Below are 22,345 nucleotides of genomic sequence, written 5' to 3' on the forward strand. Positions count from 1 at the left end.
TTTGCATCATCCCATCCTCCTGGAAAAGGAATAAAGGAAAATAACATGTCAACTTCCAAGAAGCCTTCCCTTACTCATGCTTCCATGAGCTAGTCAACCAAAAGAGCACCCAGAAACTTTTTAGACCTGGGGTACTTGAACCTTGTATCCCCTGCATCTCACTAACAACATTTGGGCAAGAGCCTGCTCCTGTGACATCTGGAGCAGAACTGTACCTGCTCTCTTCTTCCACTATTCTGCTCTTCACCAGTCAAGCTAACAGCCTAATGTATTTGGCAAGGAACTTTTAGAAATAATAGTCTTGATGCAAATAGCTAAGCCTCCCATAGAGGGACACCATATACATCTATTATAATCTCCTAGAGACTCTTATTTGCTGAAATATAGTTAATATATTTTAAGATATGTACCTTTTTGCATAGAACTAGAACCAAACAAGACATCAAATGCCCCTTGAATTCCAATGTCCTTTCTAATGAGACTATTTAGTCCCCATTAATGACAAACCTTTCTGAGTAAGATACATGGCATTTAAAGAACAGATTCTTCTCCAGCTGCTAGAAGGTCCCCAGTTAACTAAAGCACAATGATAAAAATCTTTGCCTGCCAAGGAATTCCATGTCTCCCACCACTACCACCACCATCTTGTGCAGGCTATCAAAAGCAATCTTCTAGAAGCATACTTTTCTAGAGATAACATAACTGCCCTAGTTGTAAATGTTCACACAACCCTGCTGACCAAGAAACCATGATGGTATTCCTATAAACCTTGAATAAGTTTTTTCCAGACTAGTTAACATGTAAGTGTTGGGGTATCTCTGAGTTCATGTATCTGTTCATGAGGGTCCATGTACGTTGGGTATATACTGATATAGGGCCAACCTCTCTGGAACTTGAGTTCAGTTCTCTGACACAATATACTCAGCCATCTGTTTATTGCATCACTTGATACACTAAGATAGAATCCCATTAGGGTTAGGTTAGGGATAGCTGCTGAAAAAAATATAAAAAGAGAAATATGTGGCTGAGGCAACCTAGCAACAGCCTGATTGCTTCCCTCCATTCTCTGTCTCTCAGAGATTTGTCCTTATCACAGAAGCTTCCTTCATGCTGGGCCTGAGGATATCAAAGTTTAGCTAACCAACAGGGCTATGATGGTCAAAGTCTGGTCCAAGAAATTTTTTCCTTAGAAAAGACCCCAATCTGCACCACACAACTCTGGACCAGTTGCTTCTGATCACCCTCAGACAAACCCTCATCTGTTTCTCCATTCCCATAGGGATTACCAGGAAATCTTGCAGAAATTAGTCCCCAGAGATGCTATAGAGTTTGCTAGCTCTTTTCAAGGAAGATGGTATATGGCATTTTAATAGACCAAGAAAGGTATTTCTCTTCAGCCATCAAGAAAGACCTACAACCTTCATTTTCTTTATAGATGTCTTTACTGATATTGCTTCGACATCCTTTTCAGCTCTAGAAGAGTATAAGGAGACATCTTTGCCCATTCCTCAGAAGAACAATTTCCCAAAGCTAGAGAAACTTGTCTGCTCTACCCACCTCAGAAGGAGGCAAAAGGGAAGTGGAGGAGGCAAGTTCCAAGGTCCTGTGTAAATCACCGCCGTGTTTGCCATAGCACTGGGTGGAGAGCTGTGGACCCACTGAGCTCTCAGTTTTTCTAAGCATTGTGCTGTGGAATGCTGATGTCTAGGGCTGGGAGGGTTAGGGAGGGGTGGGGGGGGAAGGAAGATGCCAACCTTTGTATGGGGATGATTTTACAACCATGCACTTTTGTAACTGTGAAGAGTTTTTCATAAATGTACATTAATAATAAAGAGTGTATAGTTTAACAAATTTTCTAAGGAGTTGTGAAGAGGAGGGAGAGGGAGGGAGGCAGGGAAAGAAAAAGAGAGAGAGAGGAGCTAGGCAGAATCAAGAGAACGTGTGCCAAAATATACACACAAAAGGTCTATGGGGAGGGAGTGGAGGGGAATAATTAGGAGATGTGCCAGCCATGGAGGGGCATGTGTGGGAGTAGAAGGAACATCACAGAAGCATATTTCTACCAGGCAAAAAAGAATACGCATGTGTCTGTATGCACACACCCCTATGTGTAGGCATATTTTGGTGCCTGAAATTACACAAAGAAGAGAGCATATGTCTTATACATGTTGGTGTTTGCAGCTTGGGTCATCTATAAAACATGCCAAGGCAAGTGGGTGTGCCTGCCTAATTAGCATCACTAAGGAGCATGTGCCGGGGAGATGGCCCACACCAGCTGTGTGGGCATGAGGGCCCTAGCTTAGGCATACAGGTAAACCAGGCATCTAAATGCATGTTGTAGGGGCTAGATGATGCCATCACTGGTATTGATTCAGTCTCTGTTCTCATTGGTTAATAAAGAAGGGAAGGGATTTTCAACCTCTTGGGTCTTGCAAATGTTACCTACACACCATTGGAAATGAGATGGTTGGACAGTGTACCCTGGGAAAATAGACCCAAAAAAGGAGCAAAGTGTACTTCTATAAGTACAATGGCAGCCGTTTTTTACTCAATACGCTAAAGAGGAAGTGGTTCTGAGCAGGAAGTTGATCCAAGCCGGAAGTGGATCTGAGCAGGAAGTGGATCCAAGCAGGAAATGGCTCTAAGCAGGAAGTGGTTCCTTCCACCAATAGGGATTTTTGCTTTCCTGTGTGCCTCCCACTCCAATTCCCACAGGGTATGGACAAATACTGCACTCAGAGAGTAAAACCACTAACAGGAACACAGATACTGACTCAGAACACTCAGACAGAAAGACAAAGAACATGCCCAACCAGAACCAATGTTTTCTGAAGTAGATTGGAGAGATGCAAAACCTTTCTCTTAAAATTAAGTACTTAATAGAGACTATACTGAACACGTGCAAAATCAAACACAAGGGTCATGGAATAAGCATAGATCTCACAGAAGTCCAGACCTTGTATATTTTCTTCAATATTGTTCCTAGTGCCAAGCATATACCTAGCAATTTATGACGTCAACAATAATGATGATATAAGTTTATTGAGCATGTACCATGTGCCAGATGTTGTGCTGATCACTATACATGGATTGATTTGCTTAATTCTCACAACAACCCAGGCTAGGTACTATTATTATACCCATTTACAGGTAAGGAAACTGAGGCTCAAACACATTAATACATGCCCAAGATCACACACCTAGTAAGTAGTAGATCTGGGTTTAGGCATTCAATAATACCTGGGGGCTAACTGACTTCAGGGGACAAGAACCCCATAAGACATAGAGAAAATCCAGTCTCAATCAGAAGTAAGTTTTAGTCACAGAGGTCCCCTGCAGTCATCTGGTGAAAGAAAATTAGAGGGTAATAGGTAACACCAACACATATCCTGTATGTTTCATTGCATACAGCTTTGATTACTGCATTGGTCAAGGCTAATTGTGATAACAGGTGATCCAAAAATATCAACAGAAGAAAGGTTTATTTCCTGGGTTATTTAACTTAATGAAACCTTATTTCCTGCTCGTGTCACATACCAGTGCATGTCAAAGGCTCTGCCTCACATGAGTTATTCCTTCCATCTAGTGGCTCTGCCATCCTTGAGGCCACACAGCCCTCCACTAGATCCTCTGTAGTGGGGTTGATCTCAGGGGAGATTTTGGAGGGCCTAAGCTGGAAGTACATCACCATATTTCATTGGTCTGAACTCAGTCCCATGGCTCCATTTTACTTCAAGGGAGTAGACTAGTATGTACCTAGAAGGCAAAGGAAACAGGGTTAGAGAAACCCCACCAGTCTATAACACTATCTGCTCTGCTGGTCACCAAATACCTGCCATTCAGTCTTCCTCCCACACATATCTTACCCTGTTACCATGTCCAGCTCAAAGCTCAGGATCACCAGTGGTGCAGTACTCTCCACTGGGCCTCCTCGTGGTCCAGCGTCCCATGTACAAAAAAGGAAAGTTACCACCCACCCACTTACGCCTACCCAATATACAATGGTGTCCCAAGGCCAGCATAGCAGCAAGCTAAAAGCCTTGTTTGCATAGTGGGAAACAAAAACACACAGCGGTCATGGTCCATAGCAATTCTGAAATCTTGGTGGGAGAGCATTTTGAAGACCTCAGAGCAAATTGCTTTATTAGTCGCAGATTCTGCTTTCCAGTGAGAACTCGTTTATCAGTCATTCTCTGTAGCTTCTGAGTTTTCCCTCTTGGAGGGTCTCCCTTTTCCATTACCTACCATGGCCATATCTTGGGTACTGGGGAGCATGCACTCTTCGGAAGTTGCCCATCTCCTTTAAGCAGCTTCATGCTGGTGCAAATATGCTGGCCTGAACTTTGTTTTAGGTCTCAATGGTCAAAAACAGTCAAATTTTTGAATCCAGGTTCATAGTTTCTTGTAATTTACCTCTTACATTGGTAGACTTTTATTCTATTTGCTTCCGCTAAGTTCCAGGTTTCGGTACACACATAAAGTTCTTTCCTAAAAGGTGCTTTCAAGCTGATCTTGACTCCTTGCTTTCTCTTCCCTGGTGACTTCTCTCTTAACAGTAACCTTGCAATTATCTGAAACGGTAGGGAAGAACATTTATATTCCTAATTGTTTCTCCCTGGCCAAGCTACTATAACTGAAAAATTTTTGTGGGCCTATTGCTTAAAACCTTTTCCAATTTTATCTCCTATCATTTAAGTCAAGAAATAGTTAGCTTTTCCAGTTTTATAATGCTCCAAATTTTGTATTCTCTCCCTTCTTTTCATTTCTACTTACAAGGTGCTTTAAAATTAATTAAAACATTAAAAACCTAACTTGGATCAACTTGGGCTAAGACCAAAAGTGTTTGAAACACACAGGCAATAATGCAACATGAACCCATGACAGGAAAGAGCTTCCTCATTGAAATGATCATTGTGATGAGAGGTAAGGAAACTGAGAAAAAAATATGACCAAGCCAAAGAGTTGGCCTATGCATTCAGAGCTCAGAATGTTTCCCAGAAATCACTGCTGCAGGATAGGTTCGTCATTAGAGGGATAGGAGGGAGGGATTGGAAAGAGCTACTGCCCATGGATGGTGGTTAAGAAGCTACCTATGGAGAAAATGTGGGCTACTTTGTGTTGCTGGCCGTTACCCACAACCCTCTCACCATGGAAGCCAGAGATCATAGATTTAAAAAGTCACTACAAAAGGGTTATGGAAAAAAAGAATAATATCAAATGTGTTCCTCCCCAGCTTTACACCTAGCTCATGGAATCACTTAGAAGTACACAGCGTGGAGTTCTAGAAAATACGTAATAATGTGGCTGACTGTTACAAAACAGAGGGTTCTAGTCCTACAGCTGAGCCAGTACTCAAAAGAGATCCCTATGTATATAAATGAAAAGCCAAAGCTATGGAAATGGTTCATACAAGACTCTTAGCTGGTCAAGAGTTAGATTCCCATATAAAAGCGTGGTTTATACATCCATTCATTCAAAAATATTGATCACACACTTCCATGTGCTAGGCACATGTTTCACGTGCTGTGTATATGGCAATGAACAAGATAAAGTCCCTGTCCCTTTGCCTACTCTCTATATGGGGGTGGGGTGGGGTTGGGGGAGGAGGATCCAATGATAAACAAGAAAAATAAATAATTCCAGATGGTGACAAGTGCTGCAAAGAGAATAGAGCAGAAAGAGGGTTCAGGGATGAGGTTGAATAAGTAGGTCCAGATTGTGTAGGTCCTCGTGGACCCTGGTCAGACTTCACATTTAATGTAAATTGCATGGTGAACCACTGGAGGGGTTTAAGCAAGGGAATGGCATGTTCTTACTACACTTTCAAAAGCCATTCTAGATGCTATATGGGTAATGCTCAACAAATGGGAAGGCATGTAAGCTAGGAACCGGGAAGGGGCCTCCTGCATGAGTCTAGTTGAAAGATGTTCTAACGGGGACCAGTGTTGGTGGTGGATTAGGAGACAAGCTGAGGATAGATTTTAGAGACAGAGCCAATGGGACTTGCTGATGGATTGGATATGAGGAGAGAGAACAAAAGAGCAATCAAAAATAACTCATCTTTTTTTTTTTTTTTTTTACTTCAGCTATAGCTATGTTCAGCAAGACCCAAGTAGCAGAGAGGCTCTCTTAATTCTATGAAAAAAAAAAGAAAATACAAACAACCCACAATCAGTAAGTCAGAAAACCCTGATGAGTAAGTTGGAAGGAGGAAGGGGGAAGCAGATATCCAAACAGATTCATAATGTCAGGAAACCACCCAAACCTAAGAGCCCAGAGACAGGGTAAAAAAATACCTGAACAGACAGCATTGGTTTAAATGCTCTGTATCATCGCCAAGGTCCCAGCGGATGTTAAACAGAGCACCGGAGCTTCGGGGACTGAGTTCAAGCCCAGAGGACCAGCAGCGTTTTCAGGGTACAGATAGATTTGCATCTGCAGTAAAGTGCTAATGGCAGAGCGTCAGTCTAAAGTGATTTCCTAGAAGGAAAGTATAAGACTCCCTCAGCTGCAGACAAGCAGATCCAGGAAACAAATTATATTTGAGATGGACCCAGATATATTTGAAATGGGACTATTACATAGAATCATATAAGGGGAAATGGGAATAAACAGCTTGTACTCATCTCAGCCAAGGCATGAAATGATGATGGTGATGAGCCGGGCTTCTCAGGATGATGCTAACACTGTGAACACTCATAACCACCGCCATAACTCCTGTGTGTTTACATTGTACCACACGTGCACCGAGCACGCTACCTGCAAGATCACGGTGGCGGCTCCCTGGGAGAGAGCTGCTGCTGAGAAATGGAGAACAAAATAAAGAACACAGACTAGGGAGCCGCACTGCCTCAGTTCAAATCCGCGTGCTGCCACTTGGCAGCCATGTGACCATGGGCAGATGACATCACGTCTTCGTGTCTGAATTTCTCTGTTAATTTGAAGGGACAACGGTAGCCCCTTCGTAGGGTCTCTGGAAGGATTAAGTGAGTTCCTGTATGTAAAAGGCTTAGAGCAGCGCCTGGCACAGAGTGATATTCAATTAGTGATGGTGACGACTGCTAGCTTTCCTCTTTTACAGAGAAAGAACTAGAAGCTGAGAGAGGTTTATGTACCTTGTCTAAATCACACAGCTGAAATGTGACAAAGTGTACATTCCACACGTGTCTTCCCAGCCCAGGGTCATATGCCAGAGAGGTCACAGCAGCCAGCTGTGATGACTAGTCCCAAACGTGGGACTCAGGGAACCATGCCTCCAATATTCACTCTCTTGAGTAGTCCACTCCCATGCTGAATCTGGGCTGGCTCTGTGACTCAGCTTAACCGCGGGAAGGTAGCAGAAGGTAGCAGGGGCTGAGCCTGTTCCAGAGCTAATCCTTAAAAGCCCCTGGCAACTTCTGCTTGTGTGCTCTTGGGAGCCCCAAGCTTCCGTGGATTAAGTCTGATCCACAGAGACGGATGGAGAGACCACGTGGAGAGAAAAGAGGCTCAGGCATTCCAGTGTGCCAGCTGAGCCCAGCTTTCTTGCCAATCCTTCCAGGCACCAGACATTTTAGTAAATCTGTCTTGAGCATTCCAGCCCCAGCCACCCTCTGACCATAGCCCTAAGTAGGACCAGCCCAAGAACTGCCCAGCTAAGCTTCAGGGGTGACCACTGTTGAATTAACTAAACAAGAAGACCATTAGATTGAGGGGGCTTTAATGCCTTAGTCACCTGCAAGAGCAAACCAAAAACTAAGCCCGCAATGCCTCAAGGTTAAAAAATGAAAACCTAAGGACAGCCAATCACAAACACCCAACTGGTCTTCCCCAAATAAGGCATCCACTGAAGCTACAGTCACTCAAATAAATGTTTTGCTTCTATGCCTTCTCCTCATGACTTCCAAGTTGGCACTGTCCTATTCAAATTGACTTTTGCTCAAATAACCTCTTCAATTTTTTGAAATGCCACAGCTTATCTTTTAACACAACTAATTTATTGTTTTAAGCCTCTTTGTTCAGGGCTATATGTTATGCAGCTATCCCCAATTGAAACATCGCCCTATAAAGAAAAGACCTACGGAGGACAAAATTGTGTCAGCAACGTAAGCCTGAAATCCAGAATGGCCATTCTACCCCAAAAGCAAACTATTGAGAAGGTAGCAGCACATGCTCCTGGGTCCAACCACCCAAGTGCAACAGTTATCAGCTGCATAAGATTCTCAACATTTCACTGACTCATTCTGTTCTCTGTATAATGGGGGTGCCACCTGTCACCTAGCACTGCAGTAGTGATTCAGTGATCTAATCCCTATTAATGAGCTTAGAGCAGTTCCTGGCACCTTGTAAGAAACTGACAAAAAATTAGCTACTGCTATTTTTAATATTAAAAATATTATAATTATATTGGATGTGATTAATTTGTCCAATGCAAGGAACCCATGATAGCCTCCATACTAGTTTCTAACTTTTCCAAGAATAACACCACTGGAAATCCGTATCACTTTCCTTTGCTTTAGGAAATGCTAGCGTGCAATACTGTCATGATCTATTAACAGAGCTTGACAAGGACAAGAGAAATTAATAAAGAGGAGAGCACAACCCATCTCCTACTGGTCTTGAAGGGTATTGACATCCCAAGCTACTACTGTCACTGAGAAACACATCACGGCAGCATGTTTTTTTCCCCAAAGGAAAAGTCGTTTACAACTCAAATGCAAAGTGTTATGTGACTCCTTCCGTGCAAAAATTTTAAAACCCCGTTCCAGTGCACAATAGTGGAAGAATATGGAGCTCCCAGAAGTAATACCGCAGCCAAAGGAAGTGCTGGGTCTGTGAATCCCAGAGAGAGCGGCTACACTACACAGTCTCGATTCTGATGAATAGACAAGGGCGGTGTGATGCCTGCCTTACAAACAAAGATAGTTTGTAGCGATTACGTAAAGCAAATGTTACATCAAGAAGAAAGCCCCTAAAGGAAGAGCTAGACACCGCAACAGAGATCAGATCTCGAGAAATCTTCACTTTGGTGAAGTGGAGCCGAGAGCTGATATTCGGGGCCTCTGATATCCTGGATGGCTTCATCAGAGACGTTTCATCAATTTGAAATCACTCCTTGTTCCAGTACAGATGCTGCCCTTCTGTCATCTGTGATATATGGATTTCTGGACTGCAAGCCCGCTATCTCATCATTCAACTCTTGGGATCCCACTCTCCAGAGCCGGTAAAACGAAGGATACAGCCCACTCTCTGAATTCCTCCTTAAAGACCTTATTTATTTCTGTCTGAAAGTGCTGTGAGTTACCCAGGGAGGCTGGTAATTATAGAAGACAGCTGCAGGGAAGCAGAAGCAACCCCAGGCTGGAATTCAACAAACGCTTGCTGAGGCCCTGGTGTGGGCAAGGCAACGCTAGGAACATGAAAGAACAAGAAGACCAAAGAGACCGCGGTCCGTACTTCAGATTTTATCTACAGAGCCTAACGCGGGGCTGGGTGGGCAGCAGCTGTTCCACGAATGTTTATTAAACCAAGTTAATCTTGCTACTAACTCACAAGTCCATTTCCCTCGCCAGAGACCAGATGCCACCTCTTCCTGGTTAGAGCAGCACTTCTCAATCTTCAATGTGCGTCACAATTCCCTAGGGATCTTGGTAAGGTGCAGACTCTCTATATCCGTAGGCTTGGAAGGGCCTGGGAATTGCATTTTCCTGGTCCACAGACCACACTTGGAATGGCAAGGAGTCCGAGGATCTCTCAGGGAAAGATTCTAGACACAACTGAGGGGTCCTCTGACTCTATGTTTTTTAAGTATGGAAAACACTAGCAATGCTAAGTGTGGGAGGAAGAGGAAGAAAGGCAAAGGGGGCTGAGAGCAGAGCCTGGGGCGGATCCAGGAGGTGAGTAGCGGTTTGTCCCCAGGGCCTTCAGGAAAGGCCGGCTCTTTAGTCACAATACACAAAGCTTTGGTGTCTGTAAAAAGAATCAGTGATAATTTTGCTGGCTCAGAAGGCACTGTCTCTTAATGATTCTTCCTGTTTTTCTCAGCCCAATCCAAGAGAATGAGAAAACAGCCCTAGGAAGGTCAGCTGAGGTCAGAGAGGTCCCTGGAGAGGGGCTGCTTTCAGCCTACACTTGGGGGAGAGGAGGCAGACCAAGGCCCACCTCCAACCCTGTCTGGTTCTAGTCCTACTCCCTAATGAATCCGGCTCAACACCAGAGGATCAGGGTAACAGGGGACCCAGGACGGGGTGAGGGGGGGAGGCGGTGGGCGGGCGGGGCAGAGCTCTGCACCAGATCATGACGGTTGCTGTGTGTGCCAACATGCTGGACGCCCCAGATGATGCCAAGATATGAGGTCAAGGCCCACTAGGAGCTTACAGTCTATCGGGGTGGAGGGCAGGAAATGCACTCAGGAGAAGACAGAATGCAATGCAAAATGCAATCAAGGACGTACGCAAGAGACACGCAAGGAGTAGAGAAATTTGGAGCAGCGAGCGATCAGATGCCCTGAAAGGCACCAAAGAAAACTTCATGAAAAAAGGGAACATCTGAAAGATGGATACGGGCTCCTCCAGTAAAGATGGAAATGAGGGTATTCTGGGCAGAAAAAAGTGGGAGAGAAGGCACAAAGGGGAAGGAAAGTACACGTTGGGCAGAGAATTCAGTGTAAGTAGAGCAGCCTGGTGAGGGGCACTGGGATGCCAACCGGGTACTTTTGTCTTTCGGGCCTTTCCCATCCTAGGGTTTGATAGAGGTCCAGATACACACACACTTCCTGGGCCCGTGTTTAGCATCATAACTGCAAAAATGGCACTGAGATCATTCATGGTGATTCAACAATTTTTTATTGAACCCCTAATATACATGAAGCACTATCCGAGGCACTAGAAATGCAAGAGAAAGCTAAGACAGATGGGCTCCCAAAAGCCAGCCAAACAGTAAGTATCACAAGATAGTAGAAAGAACACGGGACCTGAAATCAGAGAAGTCTTGGGTGCAAATCCTAGCTGTGCATTGTGAATGACAGACTTCACACCCCTGGTTTCTACCTCCCTGGTGGGGATAATTATACCTATTGCACGGCGCTGTTGTTGAAATTAACCCATGGGGGAAAAAGTTCATCCTGAGTCGGGCACACTGTAGGCATTCATTACCCATTTGCTCTGTATTCAGCCATAAAGAAAGGACACCGGAATAACTCGTCTCCAGGGTCCCTTTCAGCTCTAATACTGTGCTTCGGCAATTCTAAGACTCTGCAGCACCTGTAACTGTACCCACTGACCAGGGGCCTGGCACACCCCAGCAGGTGCGGCTGTGCCCCTCCCTGGGCCAGAAGCACCCCCCGGGGTGGCCTGACCTGAGGCCAGGGGATCAGGCGGTCATTAATCAGGCTGCTGCCCTCGCTGGACATGGCGCCAGCAGGCCAGGCAGCGTTCTGGCTGCTTAGCTGCCCCCATTGCCTTCCTCATCCCTGCACCGACCCGTTGCCATGGCAGTGAACCCCAAGAGACAACTAGGAGTGGCCAGAATCGAAGAGGAAGGTTCTGTTCTTCTGAATCAATCTGACTCAATCTTGGTTGATTTCAGGGTCCCAGAGTGACAAATAAGAACAGTGTGAATTGAGCGCTTTTTCCAAGTTGGATGCCACAGCAGGTGCTTTTCATCAGCTAGCTCATGTGAAATGAGTATCCTCAGCCCCACTTAGCAGACCAGGAAACTAAGGCTCAGAGAGGGGAGTACCAATGTCACACAGGTGGTCATAGCGAAGCCAGGACACAAGTGTGCTCCCCACAGACACCCCCGGGGTTGTAGGATTCCAGAGACTGCATGCTTTTCCACATGCCACCATCTTTGCAGCCACCCGGGCCTCTACAAAAGCTGGTGCCACTGTCCCCATTGCCTCAGCATTCCCGAGGGCTTGAAGGAGCAGCTGCAGAGAATGAGACAGTCCTTCTACGGCCCCAAGGATTCCTCGGGGGCAAAGCCAGGTCCCTCTGACAAGGAACTACCCCACTGCCAAAAACTAAAGTTCTGGAATTTCCTAATGCAATCCCAATTTCAAATATTCAGCCTGTTTTTCTACTCTCCCCCCCCCCCGCAAAAAAATGAAAATTCCAACATTTTGGCTTCCACATTAACACATCTTCCAAATGATTTCTTACATCTGGAAGCAGCACAATGTTTGATAACATCTGTCAGACCCTGTCACAATGCTTGATTCTAAAGAGCCAGGCCCTGTGTTTAGGCACAAGGTGGCGACCTTGCAGTTCTGACTTTAGCTGCAGGGCTCCGGCTAGACTGGAGGGGCCACCTCCGAAGCCCCCAAGGAAATTAACCCTCTCTCTAAACTCAGATGCTGGGAAACTCACTGAGAGAGCAGCTTGGCTTTCCCCTCCCTGCCACCAGCATGGCTTGCTGAACCTATTGAGTCCAAACACTGGGAACCCATGATGTGGGAAAATCCAGCTGGCTTCATGGCCCCAGACATCTGGATTCCCTAACCCCAGGCCCGGGGAGAGAGGAGCCAGCAGGCGCAAGGAGCCTTGAGAAAGCATTTGGAGGGACTTCTGCCAAGTTATCTCCCTCCTGAACAAACACATGTCCCACTATCTAGAGGTCAACAGAGCCATGTTTATATATGCATAGGCCATTCCATTGATTAATTAATTAACTCCCTAGGTGGCCTTTGGCCCCTGAAGACCTCACCCTTTGGGGCCTCGGTTTCCTTATCTATAAAAATGTAAGAATTAGACTAGTTGATTTCTAAAGCTTCTCCCTGCTCCAACTGTTTTCTTACAATTCTACTGTAAGTGGACAGGAGGAGCCCAGGGCGGGGTTATGGTGCTGGTTCTGCTGTCCCTATCTCTGAGCCTCAGTTGCCTTATGTCGGTCCTGTAAGAGTACAGGAGGAGCACAGGGTGTGGCTCTCGTCCTGGCCTGGCTGTGCCACCGGCACGGACAAGTCTTCCCTATCTCTGAGCCTCAGTTCCTTATGTTGGCCAACGAGGAGGTAGACGAGATGACCGTGCAATGCTCCACAGCTCTGGCATTTCGGAAAACAGAAGATGTCAATCACGCTTCCAAAACCAACACGACCTCAGCACCACCACAACCACTGCCACAGCTAGTTCAAGTCACCCTGATCTCCTACCCTGACCAGTCAGTAGCCAAGCTGGTCCAGCCACATCCGCTGCCACTTCCCCATCCATCCCCTGAGGCATCCAGGGTGATGTTTCCTTTCAAAACACAAGTCTGATCCTATTAGCCTCCTGCTGATGTGGATCCCCCACACACACACACCTCCACCTCCATCGCTTTTAGGGTAAAAAACAAAAGCCCCAGTGCAGCCTGCAGAACCCACAGAGCTAGCCCCGCCAGCCAACCGCTCAGCATCGTCTCACATCACCGCCACGCCTCCTGCACGCCAGCCACCTGGCCTTTTACCTCCTTGATGAACAAGGCTCCCAGCCCCAGAGCCTTTGTCCATGCTGTTCCTTTGCCTAGAATGCTGGTCTGCTTCCTCTCGCTCACCTTATTCTTCATCTATCGAGTTTCTTCTCCCTTAAAGCCCACCTTAAGCACCCCACACACAGGAGTCCTCCAGGAATGGAGGCTAGCCCGGAATCCCTGCTAGATTCTCCCTGGAGACCACACCTTCTCTTCCACAGCTTTCCTACCCAGTCCCAAGGGTGTGTTACTTGATGAGGGTGTTCGTTTCCTCTCAGCCCTACTCGCCTGGTGATGGATTTACACTCAATAAATATCCCCAGGACGGGTGGATGGAGCTGGGTGTTCTGCCCTTAGGAAGCCCCTGGGCGGTGGACGGCATCTCTTCCAGCAAACCTTGGCAGAGGCGAAGGCTATGTTGGCTCTGATCTAAGTCTTTGAGGCTCCCAAGAAGACATCCTGCTGACTGGTGGAAAACTTTGCCCAAGGCAAGCTTGTGACTTCAGGTCAACTGTGGACTGTGCTCAGAGTTCATCCCAGCAGAGGGTGCTCAGAAGTCCACCCCAGAGACCTCTGGTGCTGGCTGCCCTCCCAGCCAGTAGGCAGACAGAGAAGCGGCTCCAGAACATCAGTCAGACTCAGGGGAGGCGGGGGAGAGGGGGAGCCGGAGTTTCTGCTGCCAACGGCAAGATGACTAGATAGATTCCTTGTTCTTTGGAAACATCTAAAATACTTCCCACCCCACCCCACCCCCACCCCCCATCATCCCCTCACTCCTTCCACCAACTATCTCACACTGACCATTCAAATGGGAATGGAGACTCCTCCTCCAGGAAGCCTTCCTACACCTCCCTACTGGACTAAGGGCCCTATGTCTGAGCATGCCTTTAGCTTTGTACTCATACACTGCACTGAAAGTATGGGTTTCTGAAGGCTGCCGGAGGGAAAGGACCTAGTCTTTTTCATCTTTGATCACTAGCGCAGAACACAGCTATCACTTCAAAAAACTCTGTCATTGCATAAATGAGGACACTAAGACCCTGAGAGGAACAGTGACATGTTCCCAAGGTCACACAGCATGTCACTCACTAGCAAAGCCCGGAATACAACCCGGGCCTCCTACTTCAATTTGACATCTTTCCCTGTTGCCTCCCTGACTTCACAAGGATGGACCTTATTTATGATTCTAGGGACTAGGGCCTCCAAAGACTCGGGATGAGAGTGTCCTGAAAGCTAGACCCCTGGACTTTCCTGTGGGGAGAGCAGCTGTAGCCTGTTGTGTCCCCTGCCCACCAGCTGGAGAGGCTGACCCCACTCAGGACTGAGAGTAATGGAAAATCCAACCTCAGTTCCAGCAGGCCATGAGCACACTGTGGCAATCCCTCCCCTCTCTGCAGGCACAACATTCACTTTCCGGGACACAGAGACTTCTGGTTCTCCCACCACCCCCTACCCCTGATCAGGTGCTTTCTAAGAACCAGCCAGCATTTACCAAACATCCCCAGACTGTAAGCTTCTTGAAGGCAGGGAAACTTCTTTTAGGTTTAGATCATAGACTGTTTTATCTGAAAGGGCCTTTTGGATTCATCTGGTTCCACCTTTTGTGTGTGTGTGTGTGTGTGTGTGTGTGTGTGTGTATACACATATGTATATGTATATGTATATGTATATGTATATGTATATGTATATGTATATATATCTAGGAAATGGGGTCAAGAGGGCAAAAGTGACTTGCCCAGGTCACCGTGCAAATGACCACCCAACAGAGCCAGGCTCTGTGCCTGCCCCCAAGCCTGCCCCCTGTGTCCCAGCAGGTCTCTGTCCTCCACTTTGCAGGACTGTGGCTCTGACAAGCAACTTTCTTGACTCTCCTCCAGGCTTGAAAACAGAGAGGGCCCCCGTGAAGTTTCGCTCACTGATGGGAGGGACACAGCAAATCTGATTTCATCACTTCCCTGCCTAAAAGACTTCCATGGGTTTCCCACTACCCTTCAGATGAAGGTCATCCTTCTTGATGTGATCGACCCACAAAGCCGCTGGCCCTGGCCTTCTCTCCAGCCACTGGCCCTGGTACTCAGAACTGCGGTCCCAACTCAACCCTCCTTAGCAACACTCATACCTCTTTGTCTGGCCAACACCTGACCATCCCTCAGCTGTGTGTCCACCTTCTCCACCATGAAGCCGGCCCCCATGATCTCCCTTCCCCCATCAACCCCCAATCTCCCTTGACTTTTGGAACTTCATTCAGCTCACTGTATCTGTTCATCCTCTCTGTACCCCACCCGACTATAAACCCCCCCAGGGGCTGAAATGGTGTCTTTCTCTCTCTATCATCATTGCATTTCCACAGAGAAGCTCTGTCTTCAACACCAAGAAGGTGTTGAAGAACAGATATGGGTGCTTTGATTGGCCAGTGGGTGGGGACCAACCACTCCCCTTCACCGGTCCTGCTCCTTGACTCAGTGTAACTGTGGGAGGCCACTGAGCATGGACCCGGGGACAGCCCCAGCTGAAGCAAGGACGGCAGCGGGGTGGCAGCAGACCGCAGAAAAAAACGTTAACAATCTGCCCAACAGGAATCTCCATCCGAGACAGCTGATACTCCTGCGTCTGTATCAGTGCAGGATGCATGTGGAGGGGAAGTCTTCATCTCTCTCTCTGATCCCTGGCTGCTACTTCCTGAGCCTCTTCAGGGCTAAGGGACGGGCGGGCAGGCGGGCGGGCCGGGGGGCAGCCACACGCTCCCACTCCCGGCACGCATCCTGTCGCTGCCTCTTCTGGCAGGATGTTATTGCCGAGTCCTGGGCTGTTATTGTCAGGAGATGGGCTTTCCTGAGCTCATTAAAGGGCCTCTGTCCTTTCTCTGGGACCATCCCCCCCTTTCCTCTGTCCACATCAACACTGAGAGAAAGGGGCCCAGGGGCAACTCCAGGTGGAGCGTAGCAGCTGCCCCTCCCTCTGCTTCTCTGCTCGGCTGGCTGGTCAGGGTGATCGCAGATGGTGAAGGTTGCCATTGGGATGCCCGGTGCATCAGGCAGTTCTAGGCATTGACGGCCATTGTCTAATTCAATCCTTGCAATCATGCTGTAAAACAGACATTATTCTCAGCCTTACAGTACGGTGAGCTGGGGCTCAGAGAGGTTAAATGATGTGCCCAAGGTCACACGGCAAGAAGAAAACAGATCCAGATCTGCCTGACTCCAGCACCCGTTCTCTTGCTCCATGCCCTTGCTCCCTACGTAGCTAGTCCGTGTTCTGAGTGAAGAACTCAGTGAAGGAAGGGGGAAAGGGCTTCCCAGGGGCCAGCATTTCCCTACAGGGAATCTGGAGGTCACAGGATCTTCCCTCATCCTTGGGAAAGAACTGGAACGAAGATGGATAACAAGATAACTCCCATCTTGTGTTTTCTCAGGCCTTAACCAAATCCAAACACTTCCACCCCTGGAGGAGAAAGTCCCCTCATCTTTCGTGGACAAGGCAGAAAGGGGATGAGGATGACCACAGGCAGGGAAAAATGAGTGTAATTTCTCTTGAGTGATGGTGATTGGAAAGAGCAGGAGTGTGGCTGCCATGGTCCTCTGTGTCTTACTATCGCTAACTGGGTGATCCTTGTACATCACACCTCCCAGGGGCCGCGTTTTCCTGATCTGGGAGTTACGAAAACTAGCCCAGCCACACAGGGTACATCGTAAGCATCCCATGATTCCATGTGCGTGAAAGTGCCTTAGACAGTGAAACACAGAACTCTGTTTCCACTGTTTTCTTTCTTTTTTCTGTGTGGGTCACAACTTAGAGGAGGAGCAGCTTTGGAGCTGAACCTGGGTTCGAATCTCAGTTCTGCTAGTTTCTGCTTATGCGACCACAGAGGAGTGTTCTACAGACTCTATACCTTTGTTTCTTGGTATGAAAAAAGAGAGCTACGATAATACCTGCCTCGCAGATTTGCAGGAGGGATTAAACATACTGACATAGAAAGCACTTAGCCCGGTGCCTGGAGTTCAAGCTTCCAGCGAATGGCCGCTGCTACTTGGTTACAAATCACTGTTACTGTTCCTATCACTGTTCTGATTATTGTGCAGAAGTTGTATTTGCAGTCCTGCAGCACAGCACATGTGGGGCAAGGAGGCAGCCTGGGCCCACCTGCTCAACAGCAAAAAGCCTTCTTCTTTTCCTTTTTTTTTTTTTTTAAGATTTTGTTTATTTATTTTAGAGGGAGAGGGAGAAGGAGCATGCATGCACGCACAAGCAGGGGGAGGGGCAGAATCTCTCGGACACGAAGCAGATGCCCTGATGCCTACAGTACCATACAAAGCCCTTCACCTGCATTATCTCCTTTAACCACTGCAGCATCCCCAGGAGAAACTGAGTCCCAATTTCCAAAGAAGGAAAAATTGACTTTGAGAGGTTTAGTGACTTGTCCACGGTCACACATTTAGTGGCAATTAAACCCCAAAATGACTCCAGAGATCTCTTTCTTTAACACTCGGACCACGTCTAAAGGCCAGTGCCACCACTTACCAGCAAGTGACTTCGGGAAAGGACTTCACCTTTCCTGAATTTTCATTTTCCTTATCTGTGATATAGGTGCACATAAAGCCCACTTTGCTGGACTGTGTGGCCTATGGCTCAAGCCCCAGCACTGTGCCTGACCTAACAGGTGTGTGACATCCTTCCTGTCTCCAGTCCACAGCCATTTTTTGCAGACCCCCTTGACCACAAGAATTACTTGACATGCTTAATAAAAGCACAGATTCCTGAGACCTGCCCCAGACCTGCTGAATCAGAAGCCTTAGGGAAGTTTCCTAGGAATCTGCACTTTTTTAAAAAAGCTCCACATTATCATTAGAACGAGTAAAGTCTGGTTCTCAGTGGACCAATGCTGGCCACACATTAAAAGCACTTAAGGAACATTTGAAAAATCCCAATGCCAAATCTCATCCCAGACTACTCACTTTGAGTCTTAGGTTGAGCCCCAGCCTGGCATCAGGACTTTCTATAAGCTCCCAGGAGACTTCACTGGGCAGCCAGAGTAGAGAACCACTGCTCCAGGCCAGTGCTGTTCAAAAGAACATTCTGCAGTGATGGAAATGTCCTCTGCCTGCCCCGTCCAATCTGATAGGGACATGTGACTGTTAAGAACTTGAAACGTGGCTAGTGCAGCTGAAGAACTGAAATACTGATTTTACTTAATTTCAAATAATATAAATTTAAAATTGCTCAGCCACCTGTGGCCACTGGCCACCTTGCCGCAGCTCGCAGCTCCGGCCCTGGGAGCGCACACCGCCCCTCTGGGTACCAGGTGGGGGCTGGGCATGACAGCAAGGAGGATCCTTTCCACTTTGTAAGAGGAGTGGGGGGGCCTCTCTGAGACATTTCCTTGGAAATCAAAATGTTTTCACGGGATCCAGATAATAATTGGTCCCAGTGGTCTGTTCCACTTGGTAAATCTCCCACCTGGCCCCCTTCTTGGCTTGACTGGAGAAGGAAAACAGCCACCTCCAGGCTTCCAACGAGAGCCTTGAAGTTGCAGGAAAAGCCAGGGGGTGGGCTGAGGAGGCTAGCTTCTATTTTAAAGATGTTTTCCTTTTTGGAATAAGCTCCATCCTCCAATGGTGCCGACAGGGCAAAGGTTGTGACTGACATTGTGTTGTTGGACATTGAACAGCCTCTGAGGTCAGCCGGCAGCTGGTGGGCACGTCCTGACAAACGGTTTTTAATCAGACTCACCCCTGCCCCTGGGAAGCTTGAGGCTCAGGAGGCCAGGGGGGCAGGGGAGGCCAGCTGCTGGCGATCACCAGTTGACTTCCCCAGCCCCCTTCAGACTCCTTGCCCCTCCACATCACCTCGTCTGTGCCCCACCATGATGGATGTTTGGGAGTTGAGTGGAGACACAGGCAGGAGATGCAGGGACCAGACCTTGCCCTACACCCACCCCCACCCCCAGGGCAACAACTCAGGAAGTTCTATTGGTCTTCTCTTCCCTGCTGTGAGGTCACTCCCGAATGACAAGCTGTGAGTTCCAACCAAATGTTTTCTTACAGTCACCACACCTATTGGTTTTCTCTCCCCCGAGACTATTCAGTGGGTCTTTCAAGAGGGTCATCTTACTCCAGCTCCATTAGTGCGAGGGACCTCAAGACCTCAGCCTAGGGTCAGGGAGGTAATATGGAGGGCTAGAGGAAGTGCCGGGGCTGAGCAAGTCTCTTCACCTTTAAAATGGGAACAAAAACATCCACTCCACAAGGCCGGTGGAAAAACAAAGCCAGATGATGATTTGTAAATGAAAGTGGCAACAGGTACCCAAGTATCTTTAAAATCTGAGCTTCCCTACCCTCTCGCACTGTTGGTGGGAATGCAAACTGGTGCAGCCGCTCTGGAGAACAGTATGGAGGGTCCTCAAAAAGTGAAAAACAGAACTTTTTTTTTATAATAATTTTTTATTATGTTATGTTGGTCACCATACAGTATGTCCTTAATTTTTGATGTCATGTTCCATGATTCATTATTTGCGTGTAACACCCAGTGCACCATGCAATACGTGCCCTCCTTAATACCCATCACCAGCCTATCCCATTCCCCCACCCCCCTCCCCTCTGAAGCCCTCAGTTTGTTTCCCAGAGTCCACAGTCTCTCATGAAAAATAGAACTTTTTAACCTACGATCCAGCAATTGCACTACCTGCTATTTACCCAAAGGATAAAACAATAGATTCAGAGGGGGTACGTTCACCTCGATGTTTATAGCAGCATTATCAACAATAGCCAAACTATGGAGACAGCCCAGATGTCCACCAACTGGTGAATGGATAAAGACATGAGATATCTAGCTAGCTAGCTACCTACAGTAGAATATTACTCAGCCATCAAAAAGAATAAAATCTTGCCATTTGCAACGATGTGGATGGAGCTAGAGTGTATTATGCTAAGTGAAATAAGTCAGTCAGAGAAAGACAAATACCATATGATCTCATGCATATGTGGAATTTAAGAAAGAAAATAGGTGAACATATGGGAAGGAGGTAAAGAAAAAAAGAGGGAAGCAAGCCATAAGAGACTCTTAACGATAGAGAACAAATTGAGGGTTGATGGAGGGGGTGGGAGGGGGATGGGCTAGATGGGTGACAGGTATTCAGGAGGGCACTTGTTATGTTGAGCACTGGGTGTTGTATGTAAAGAACGAGTCACTGAATTCTACTCCAGAAGCTAATATTATACTGTATGTTAACTAAAATTCAAATTTAAAAAAATTTTAAAATAAAAAAAAAATCTGAGATTCCCTAACCCCATTCCTTAGGATTTCTTAATCTTCACCTTATCTTACCCTATCCCTAAATTTCCTCTAAATAATTGCAGTGCCTTACGCTGTGACCTTTGAGCCCTATAGATTTGGTACCCTAAGAAAGTACTCCCCCAAATCCTAACAATACGCAAGCCCCAGTGGGCCACACTATGGGATTCCCCACCTGGGCTCATTCAACCCTCCCAGAGCTCTTTTCTCTGCAAATCTTTAGCTCAACTCAGCAAACATTTGCTGTGGGTTTCCCCAGGATGGAAGCTGAGCACTTGTACATGGGGCGGGGCGGGGGGGGGGGGCATAAAATCAGTAAGACATGCTCCCTGCACGCAGAACCCCAAACAGTGACAGTAACACAGAGCACCAGGGCATCTGCCAGGTTTCAAAGCACTGCCTGACTAATAACTCTTACGAGCTCCGAACTAACCCTCCGAAGAGCACGTGGAAATTGTTATTTATAATACCAAGATCCCAGATGACGAGAGTGAGGATCAGAGAGTGGGCATGTCTTTCTCACGTTCACAGATAGTGGACGCAGAGCCAAGACACACTCAGATCAGTATTTACTTCAAGTGATACTTTGCATACAAAGCACTCATGATAGTGAATTATTGATTGGTATGATTGTCCTCCAGATTCCCTGCCCTTTCCCACCGGAGGGAAAGAGCTTGCGTTTTAAAAAGAGAACCGAGGCTGGAATTAAGCACAGATGCAGGTGTCCGTCTGTGCCTGCGACTCCAGGGGCTACGTGTATGTTTCGAAGACCTTGGTTGTGAATGGGGGCTGAGAACACTTCATAGAGAAGGCGGGGCTTGAGGGGGGCATGAAGGAAGGGCTAGACCTTGCACAGGGAGGGGAAGAATCAGGGCTTTCCAGGCAGGGAGCTCCGTCAGAGCAAAGGCTCCCAGTTCTGGAGTAGGTGTGCACATTTTATCAGTTCATACAGCGCAGCTACCAGGCACCGGCAAGGCACAAATAAATAAGACAACGTCACTGCCCCGGGGGTATTTCCAGTAGCAAGGCCAATGCTTGTTCTAAGGGACTGTCAGGGAGGAAATCAAGGAAAGTGGACCGCTCTGGTGGAGTGAGATACTGAAAGCCTTGACTGGTGGTCCCGGGAATTCGGGGTTCATCTCAAAGGCATTGGGGTGGGCAGAGGGCTCTTCTCCAGTCCCTTTGTCTCCTACTTGGCATCTTGCTCAGGCCCCAGGACACAGCTCACAGTGCCTTTCATCTTTTTCCCCCGGGCCCTGTGGCTCCATTATCCTGTAAGCAGTTTGGAAAGCCATAAGACAAGGACAATAAATTGTCTTTAGTGACACCCCTGCTCCCCCTCCCCCAGGCTTTGTCCCTCCCCTTTGTCTGCAAAGGGAGCCTCCCAGCCTGCTCTGCTCCTCCTCCCTCTAACCCCCTTCCAGTGGGCTTTGTGGTTTCCATGGAAACCAGAGAGCCCTAGCAGCCAGGGGTCTCTCACAAAAGTACTGTTTGTGCCACCATTTGGGATGGAGGAGACAGTGTGAAAGTGAGAAAATAGCTTATAAATGCCTTCCCCACCATGCAGCCACGCAAGCTCTGGCCGGGGAGGAAGAAGGGACAGAGCTTTCTTTCTGCTTTCTGCTTCAAAGGG

Source organism: Ursus arctos, unplaced genomic scaffold (assembly GCF_023065955.2).
Source record: "Ursus arctos isolate Adak ecotype North America unplaced genomic scaffold, UrsArc2.0 scaffold_23, whole genome shotgun sequence".
Taxonomy (NCBI): Eukaryota; Metazoa; Chordata; class Mammalia; order Carnivora; family Ursidae; genus Ursus; species Ursus arctos.